We start from the raw sequence: 9,624 nt of genomic DNA on the forward strand, positions 1-9,624 counted from the left end.
ATGTGTGATAGCAACAGGGAACCAGGAGCAACATCCAGCATGTGGGAGTATAAGATCAGAGAAGATGTGGGTCCTAAGTCCCAGGGAGGTGGAGAGGGCAAGAGCATTCCTGGCCATGCTTTTCTGATGCCACAGGGAATGGCATTGACACTGCTGGGTCCTCTGCAGCCCCTTTTGATCACTTATAGATCATCCAGTAACATTTATCCATGGGAGCCCTTCTTGATGGGGTAGCTCTGCCTTCAGCCTTCTCCTAGGGTAGGGCTGTGTCCTATGGGACAGGCAATCAAGGTGGGGGTAAAGGTGCAGGTGGAAGGATAAGCTGGACTCATAGTTCTACCTCTTGATGACTATGACCTTGGCCTCAATTTCCTCATCAGCCAAAAGTCCCATAGAGGTGCCCCGTGCTTCCCCTTCATGGAACAACTTGCTGCCCGTCTATGGGAAGTGGGGTCAGCAGCCTCCAGCTGTCTGCTGCTTGAGGATCAGCTGCAGAGAACCCACTCTCCCCTTCTCCAGGCTGCGGGCACATCTGCCGACTGAGTGAAGGTGTTGGGTGGGGGGAAGGCCCAGCCATTTTAACCCGATAAGGGACCCTCCCTCCAGAGCTCAAGGTCTCAGTGTTGGTGGAGGCTTTGTTCCACTTCTGCCTCTGTCCAGGGCAGAACAGGGGCTGATTCCAAATAAACCCTTGGCACCCCAGACTCCCTCTCAGTATCTGTTTCTGGAGAACCCGATCTGTGACATAGCCGTTTTACACACTCAGGACAGAGGAGGCATGCTGCCGGTTTTGATGAAACGAGGTTGGATGTTAATCTAAATATGAGAGTTGTCCAACTCATGGGGACCTACCTTCTGACCAGACCAAGAGTCATTTTGGGAGGAGGCACTGAAGGATGCAGGACAGTCAGGCAGCCTTGCTGCGTGATTTGACCTCACAGAACCAGGGCAAATCACTTGAAAACAAAAGGGCTAAAGGGCAGTCAAAGGAGGCTTTGGAGAGAGAGCGGTGCTGAGACGGGTGATGTTTCCAGCAGTGCATCACTTTAGGTAGTAGCTCCACAGACATTCATTGAACATACATAACGTGTGAGAGCGCATGCTAAGAGGTGAAAAGTTTTGGAGAAAAGCCTCAAAGAATTTCTCTGACCCTGACTGTCCCCAAGAGCTATTCCTTAGCCCTATGAGCTCTGGACATTTTCCTAAACAGTTCTCTCCTTCTTTGATTTCTTTTCACTGAATAACTGAAGCCTCTATAATAAAAAATGAACTTTAGCCAAAGAGTAAATAAATAAGCAAAAAAACTCAAAATGCTTTTTCACCACTGAATATAGCAAATTGTTCAGTCGCTCAGTTGTGTCCAACTCTTTGTGACCCCATGGACTGCAGCATGCCAGGCTTCCCTGTCCTTCACCATCTCCCAGAGTTTGCTCAAACTCATGTCCATTGAGTTGGTAATGCCATTCAACCACGTCATCCTCTGTTGCCCCCTTCTCCTCCTGCCTTCAATCTTTCCCAGTAGCAGGGTCATTTCCAATGAGTTGGCTCTTCACATCAGGTGATCAAAGTATTGGAGCTTAAGTCCTTCCAATGAATGTTCAAATTTTATTTCCTTTAGGATTGACTGGCTTGATCTCCTTCCAATCCAAGGGACTCTCAGGAGTTTTTTCCAACACTACAGTTCGGAAGCATTAATTCTTCGGTGCTCAGCCTTCTTTATGGTCCAACTACTTGTAAGGTTTAAAAAGCCTCCCCTGATCCTTATTGCTGCACTCACTGTTTCTACTGCATAGTCTTTTAAAAAATTTATTTGTTTTCGGCTGCGTTGGATCTTCGTTGCTACTGGGGCTTTCTCTAGTTGTGGTGAACAGGGGCTACTCTTCTTTGCCACGCATGGTCGTCTCATTTCTTGGCTTCTCTTGTTGCGGAGCATGGGCTCTGGGCATACGGGCTCAGTTGTTGGGCTTGCAGGCTCGAAAGCAGGGGCTCAGTAGTTGTGGAACACGGGCTTAGTTGTTCCATCGCACTAGGTATCTTCCCGAACCAGGGATAGAATTTGTATCCCTTGCATTGCAAGATGGATTCTTAACCACTGGACCACCAGGGAAGTCCTGCATAGTCTTTATTGTAAAAATAACAATTTGGGTGCTCTTTTGGTCACTTGGCATTATTTTATAGGAATTGTTCTTTGTTTCAATACAGTGAATGTATTTGTCACTGTAATGCCTGCACAATATTCTATTGAATGATCAGATCATACGTGGTTTAACTAAACCCTATTACTGGCTAAGTACTGCATAAACTTCTAGATCTTCACAGACATAGAAAAACATATTTATAATTACATTTGTATGCATAGAATAAGTTGTTTTTTTCCTCTTAGGTAGCTTACACTGGATATCACCCCAGAGGTAAAATCATGCAAAGCACATGATTGATCAGTTTTGTCAGCATGTCCTCTGGAAAGCATGGTCAAATTTATAGTGCCACAAGCAATAGGCAAGGGTTTTCTCGGTCAGTTTTGAATTTAGAAATACCTTCTAAAATTTTGTTACTGACTTAACAAATTGATGTTCTTCTTGGTTCTAATATTTTTTAAATTTGCAGTTCTGTTATGGTGACCTTGCAGAAAGTATTCTCTTAAGGCCTAGGGACCAGTGTCCCATCTTGCCAAGAGATGGCGCTGTGACTCTGTGCTTAGGCTTCCTGAGACAGCCTAAGCAGCCTGTTAGCGGTGGGGGGGCGGGGGGGGCGGTGTGCGTTTGTGTATGAGTACCAGGAGAGCGGATGTCAAGAAATCCTTTGGTTTCCCCCCACTGGAACCCCAGTTTCACACCTGAGGTCCGAAAGACCTGGTTTTGGTTAGGAGGTGACACCCCACCTGCTGAATCTGCTTTGCCCCCCACCCCCCAGGAGTGTATCTACCGCCCTCTCAAACTCAACAGAACCCAAGTTCCACTGCAGGCCAGACATAGACCTGTTCAGGCACTAAGTCCTGTCTGACTCTTTGCCACCCCATGAACTTCAGCACGCCAGGCTTCCCTGTCCTTCACCATCTCCCAGAGCTTGCTCAGACTCCTTGAGTCAGTGATGCCATCCAACCATCTCATCCTCTGTGGCCCCCTTCTCCTCCTGCCTTCAATCTTTCCCAGCATGAGAATCTTTTCCAGTGAGTCAGCTCTTTGCAACAGGTGGCCAAAGTGTGGAGCTTCAGCATCAGCATCAGTCCTTCCAATGAATATTCAGGGTTGATTTCCTTTGGGACTGACTGGTTTGACCTCCTTGCAATCCAAGGGACTCTTAAGAGTCTTCTCCAGCACCACACTTTGAAAGCATCCATTCTTTGGCGCTCAGTCTTCTTTATTGTCCAACTCTCACATCCGTACATGACTATTGGAAAAACAGTAGCTTTGACTACATGGACTTTTTGTAGGCAAAGTGATGTCTCTGCTTTTTAATATGCTGTCTAGGAGCAAGCATCTTCTTTTTTTAGTGTCTTCTAATTTCATGGCTGAAGTCACCGTCCACAGTGATTTTGGAGCCCAAGAAATAAACTCTGTCACTGTTTCAATATTTTCCCCATCTATTTGCTATGAAGTGATGGGACTGGAGACATAGATCACACCTTCTCAAAAACTCACAAGCAAGTGGAGGACAAAATCAACTTGAAATGCTGTACTTCCTATAAAAGAGCTTCTAAGTGCACTGAGGGATTGGGAATTGGAAAGATTGTCTCCAACTACAGGATGGGGTCTTGGTGGATGTTGGGGCTGAGCTGGGTCAGCTGGGACAAGAGGTGGGTGAGCAGAGCATGGAGGGGAGGAGGTGGGGGCCAGGGGTGGGGGCCTGACCAAGAACCTTTGTGAGTCTAGAGCTCTGGTGGAGACTAACAGGCAGATGAGGTTGGGGAGACCCCAAGAGAGCCCAATTGTAGTGTGGCCTGAATGCCACGCTAAGAAGCATGGACTTGGTTTTGTAAGAGGTATGCTCATGGAAGTGTCACAGCAATAAAATGATGGGGTTATCCTTGTGCTCTGGCAAAAGTAGCCTGAGATCTAACTGATTCAGTGGTTTTCCTAAGCGTGTTCTGTGGATACATCAAGGGGCATAGCCCGTCAGGCTCCTCTGTCCTTGGGATTTCCCAAGCAAGAATACTGGAGTGGGTTGCCATTTCCTTCTTCATGGGATCTTTCTGACCCAGGGATCCAACCAGTGTCTCCTGCACTGGCAGGCAGATTCCTTATCACTGAGCCACCTTGGCTTCTGGGAAAGCCTGATGCTTTTTTCCCCCTCCTGCCTCTGTGGCCCCTCCTCAGTCTCCTTTGCAGCCTCTTCCCCTTCATCCAGCCATGAAACATGACTTCATGAAGGCTGCTCTCACTCCGCACTCTCCTCTGGGCTCAGCTTAATTACACCCTACCTCAGGATGACTCAGGCCTCCCCTCTGAGCTCCAGACCCATATATCCAATTGCCTCTTTGACAGTTCCTTCTGAATGTTTTCAAAGCATCTTTAATTCATGTCTCAAACTCTCCCACTCAAGTTCGCCAAATGCTGGTCCTCTTCCAGCATGCATCGCCTGAGTGGACATCCCACCATTCATTCTGTTGTGGGGCCAGTTAAAAATCTCAGAGGCACCACCCTTGCCCCCTCCCTCTTCCTCATCCCATTTCCAACCTCTCCCCAAGTCCATTGACTCCACTTCCCCCACAGCAGTTAGCACTGTCGGCTTCTTTCCTTATCTCTGTGTGGTCCACGCAGGTGGAAGCTGCAAAGGCTTTCCTGGACCACTCAGGGCCACTGCGGAATCTCCTAACCGATCTTCTTGCATGCACTCTGGCTCCTCTGCAATCTCCTCTTTTCAAAATGGAGAGCTGATAGTGTCACCCACTGTCCCAGTGAAATCTCCACTGCTTCCCATTGCTTAAAAATTTTTTTTTATTAAGATGATACAGAAAAGAGTATAGAACCAATGTACAAATGAAACACTCTTGAAACCAGCTGCCATGAAAGGAGGCAGAACTTGGCTGCCATCCCACTCCATGTGCCACCTTCCCTCACCCCCAGAGAAACTACTAACCTGACTTTTATGGTAAGCATCCACAGATGCTTCTTTGTCATCCAAGCATGCATCCTGAAATGTTAGAGTTCCCAAAATACTTTGCTGGTTTTTAAAATTTATGTCTGTTAGTTCTCTTTTAATCTAGCAGCTCCCCCCTGTCTTTTACGCTCCCTTCTTCAAATGTATTTAAAAGAATTCCCATTGCTTTCAAAGTAAGAAAAAAATTCATTCCCTTCCATTCCTGTAAAGTTTTGCTTGGTCTGATCAGCCCCCGCTCCAGTCCCTCCAGCCTCTTTCCCACCAGGTTGCTTTCTACTCTCTTGTCAACCTCAAGCCAACCTTGAGTGGATGCTCCTCCCCCCACCCTGGTGCCTTCTTCATATCCCTGCAGGGCTTTTACACAGCTGTTCGCCTGGCCAGAAATGCTCTTCCCTCCCTTGTAGCTCCCAGTTAATTCTGACTTATTTTTGTATCTCACTTGGGGGGTTCCCCCCTCTGAGAGGCCTTCTCCACCTTCCCTGACTTGATCAACCCTGCTGCCTGAGCCTCTCACAGTGGTCTCTCTTCTCTGAAGCGCAGGTCAGAGTTGTGATTTTTCCACTTGTTTGTGAGATGATATGATTAAAAAGCATCAGCTCCATGAAAGTGAGGATTATGTTTGTTTTTCCTCACCATTGTCTTTCCACTATTTAGCTGGGTGCCTGGCACATCGGTGGAGAAGGAAATGGCAACCCACTCCGGTATTCTTGACTGGGAAATCCCATGGACAGAGGAGCCTGGTGGGCTACAGTCCATGGGGTCATAAAGAGTTGGACACAACTGAGAAACTAAATAACAACAACAACTGGCACATAGTATGTGTTCTATAGAAAAATTTCTGACTGTTGTCCAGGGAGAGAGAGCCAGCAGACACCAACGCGGTTAGGAGGGAGTCTGGGTCTGAAGACCTGGGTGGAGAAGATCTGATTTCCTGAGAGGTGAGGGCTGAAGCAGTGAGGATAGGCGGTGTGACCTGGGAAGGAGTGATAGTGTGAGAAGAGGATGGGGACTTGTCTCCAGAACCCCAGAGGCCATGCCAGGGATCTTCTGCCTACCCCATGGCCTCTAATGCTGGAGCCAGGCCTGGACGGGGATGCCTGGGGAGGCTCCTGGGCCCAACCACTCCTCCTTGGGGCCACTGGGGCTGAGCTAAGTGGAAACAAATGTTCCCTGGCTTCCCACCAGCCCAGTCCTGGTGGGCGAGCAGCAATCCCTCCCTCTCAGCCTCTGCTCCCCCCTCCCCCTGTCCCACCCTCCCATCCCACTGAGTTCTTTCTCCCTTTGACTGATGGAGTGATGCGAAGGCTGGAGCATGGATAGGGTTGAGAGATGTGGAAGATATAAAGCAGGTGGGTTCTATGGGGAACCAGGGCCTGGGGTGGGGGTTCCCTTGGACAAAGGCCCAGAGGCAATCTCAGGAGAAACTTGACCTAGATTGACTAAAGCTGGGAACCAGGCATTTGAGTTCCCACTCTGGGCTGGAAAGGCACATTCTCATGACTTCAGGTGGGCTGGAAAAAGTTGGACTAGCATCTGGGATTCAGAAAGTAGAGGACAGCGGTTCTTCCTTTCTTCTATCTTTTTCCTTCTCTCCATCTCTCTAGAGGGCTGGCCTTTCCTCTCTCTCTCTTCTCCTGGAACCCAGAGACCCAGGGCCCTGAGGAATTCTCAAGTCCCATCACCACCCTAAAGGAATGAGAGTCAGGTCTCATTGCTGGGGAAGGAGGAAGGGAGGATGGTGGGGAGGGACCGAGAGGGAGAGAGAGGTGACTGGGAGGGGAAGAGTCAGGCCCAAATTCCTGGGCTCCTGCAGTTTCAGTCGTTCTGAGAAACAAAGAAACAGAGAAAATGATTTAGAGACAGACACAGAGACCGAATTATGGAGATGGGAAAGACGTGAAAAGATGCACAGAAAGACAGTGAGAGAGAGAGAGAATCCGACAGAGGGCTCCGCTTTCCCCTGCAGCGAATCTGATGTTATCTATCCCCAGCTGCCTCTCTCCCCCTCCACAGTCCCCACTTCTGCCCCTCCTTCCTCTCCAACCCCATAGCCAGACTACCCTGTTTCTCCTTCCCCGCCTCTCTTTTAGACGACCTAAGGTGGAGGGATGGGGGAAGAGGTGGAGGGGGCCTGGAGGACAGAGAGAAAGAGATCAGAGTGGCACTCCATCCATGCTACAGAGGTGGTGTGTGTGTGCACGTGTGTGTACATGTGTGTGTGCACGTGTGTGTGCGTGATCTCCAGGAAAGCCAGCATGTGTCTCAGTCTGAGCCAGCCCACCTATGTGGCCAGCCCTACCTGTGGATGAAAGTTACCCAGCGTCATCTAGGAGAGGCGAGGTGTCCTGTGGTTTCTGCGGGGCTGTCTGGAAACCTATGCCCAGCTGTGGGTGTGTGTGAGTGCATATGTATGTGCGTGCATCTTGATCTGTCTTTGTGTGCCTCTGTTTCCATCTCCTAGTTTCCCAGCCCTTCTCCGTGGAGGGTCTTCCAAGGTGATAGTGATGGCTTGAAGCCTCAGGAACATCTGAACTCATCTCTGTGAAGGTTTGAGGGCTTCAGGAGTGAAGTTATGGCTTTCGCTCTGCCCAGATGCCAGCCAACTCCTAGATGGGGGTGCAGAGAAGCAGAAAGCAGTGGGCAGAGGCAAGGTTGCCCTTGGAACAGAGGCCTTGAGAACTGAGGCTTCAGGAGACCTGCCCATCACAGACTGCAGCCCACCCCTCCCTGCCCCAGTGCTTCCACAGGCACTAGTGGGCCAGCTGTTTCTGGAATGGGATTCTGGGGTGCTTGAGTTGGGGGAAGGATGAGGACTTGGGAAATCCAGGGGTGGCCAAATATTCTACAAGGTCTGGCCAGAGAGAGTACTGCAGGAGGGTGGGGTGTTCTGTGTGTGTTTTTAGGAAAGGTGGGGGGTGGGGGCAGAAAGGCCGCCTGCGGGGGAGAAGGCTTCTTGGCAAACGCCCCAGTTTCCTGAGCTGATCCCTGCTCCCTGCCACTGCTCCCAATTCTGTTGTTTCAATAACATCATTTTTATCCACCCCACAGAGAGACCATGTCTTAGGAGGGGGAGGTGAAGGGCAGGGCTAGGGCATGAGGGGGTGGTAGTGAAGAGAGACTGGGGTCTGGAGGGAGCAGGGACCAGATTTGGGGCGCTCCCTCCTCAGGCAGAAGCAGGGCGGTCCCAGAGCCCTGGTCCCCTGATGACAAAGACAAATACATTAAAATTCTTGCCTCGGAGAAGAATGCAGGATCAGGAGAGCATTTCATAATCTGCAATAACAGTAGCAGGGTGGGGGTGGGAGGGCAGAGGGTTCGGAACCCAGGCAATAGTTCCCAGGGGATTGGTCATTGGCCACCTGCAGCCTCTAGGGACCCCCCCCAACCCCGGCCCCGCCCCCAGCCAGAGCCCTCCAGCCGCCTGTTCAGCACCATCTGGCCTGAGTGTGGGCCCAACCTTGGCTGCATTGTTCAGTGTGCAGGGTCCAGAGTTGGCACTGCCCTACAGAAACAGCAACTGGGTGCAAAATTAAAAGGTGCAGAGGCTGTGCCTGGCATCTGGTTGCTATTAAAGGCTAAAATGGGAGGGGCTGCACTTGGGCCACGCCCCCTACCTCTCTCAGCCCCTAGCCCCCGTCTCTAGAGCACTCCAGCACCCTCACCAGAACTCTCAGTGCCCAGGACAAGGGGTTAGACTGATTCAACTTGGACACCACGGCCCTAGGGTGGGGGTCCCAGCAAAGCCAGGGGCTTCCCTGTGTGCCTAGGCCAATGTTTCTCCATTTCTTTTCTCTTCTCCACTTGCTCATCCTTCCTTTCCCAGATCTGCCTCCTCCCCTGGGACCTGCATCTGTGGTCTTTTCTTACACCCCCAGCCCATCTTGATCCGCTTGTCCCTACACTCAGAATCTTGGCTTCTCTCTGCTCACCAGGGTGTTTCTCTCTCTTATCTCTCTTGGCAGTGGCCCTACTCCCCAAGTTCAGGTGCTCCCCACTCTCCTCCCCCCCACACACATACTCCAAAAGACCAGGAGCTTCCTCTAGACGCCTGAAGTTTCTGCCACATGGGCTTGAGGTCCTCCATCGTTATCTCCAGCCAGGAGCACCAGTACAACTTGATGGCTGTTCTGGATAGAGGTGGAAGGGAGACTGGCCCTTGCCATGGAATGTCCTGCACCACCTGTCCCTCTGCACCCCCGGGGCACACGGGGCGGGAGCGGGGAGCAGGGACTACAGCTCCCTGCCAGCCTGCTTGGCGTGATGAATGGAGCTGTCCTTTCTCCCCACGGGGGCCTTTGATCTCCCCTCGTGGGGAGGGGGCCAGGGGCATCAAAGACATTTTTGTGGCATTAGAGAATCAGATAAAATGCCATCTCACCTGCAGCTGCCCTCCCACCCGCTCCGGCCCGGCCAAGTTGGGGGAACAGCGATGAGGCAGGGACCCTCGGACTCACGAGGCCCGGCTGCAGTGAGTCCTGACCCTTCGCTCTGCAACCTCCACTCTGTCGCTCGCTTGCACGTGCG

This window comes from Bos javanicus, chromosome 2 (genome assembly GCF_032452875.1).
Source record: "Bos javanicus breed banteng chromosome 2, ARS-OSU_banteng_1.0, whole genome shotgun sequence".
Lineage (NCBI taxonomy): Eukaryota > Metazoa > Chordata > Mammalia > Artiodactyla > Bovidae > Bos > Bos javanicus.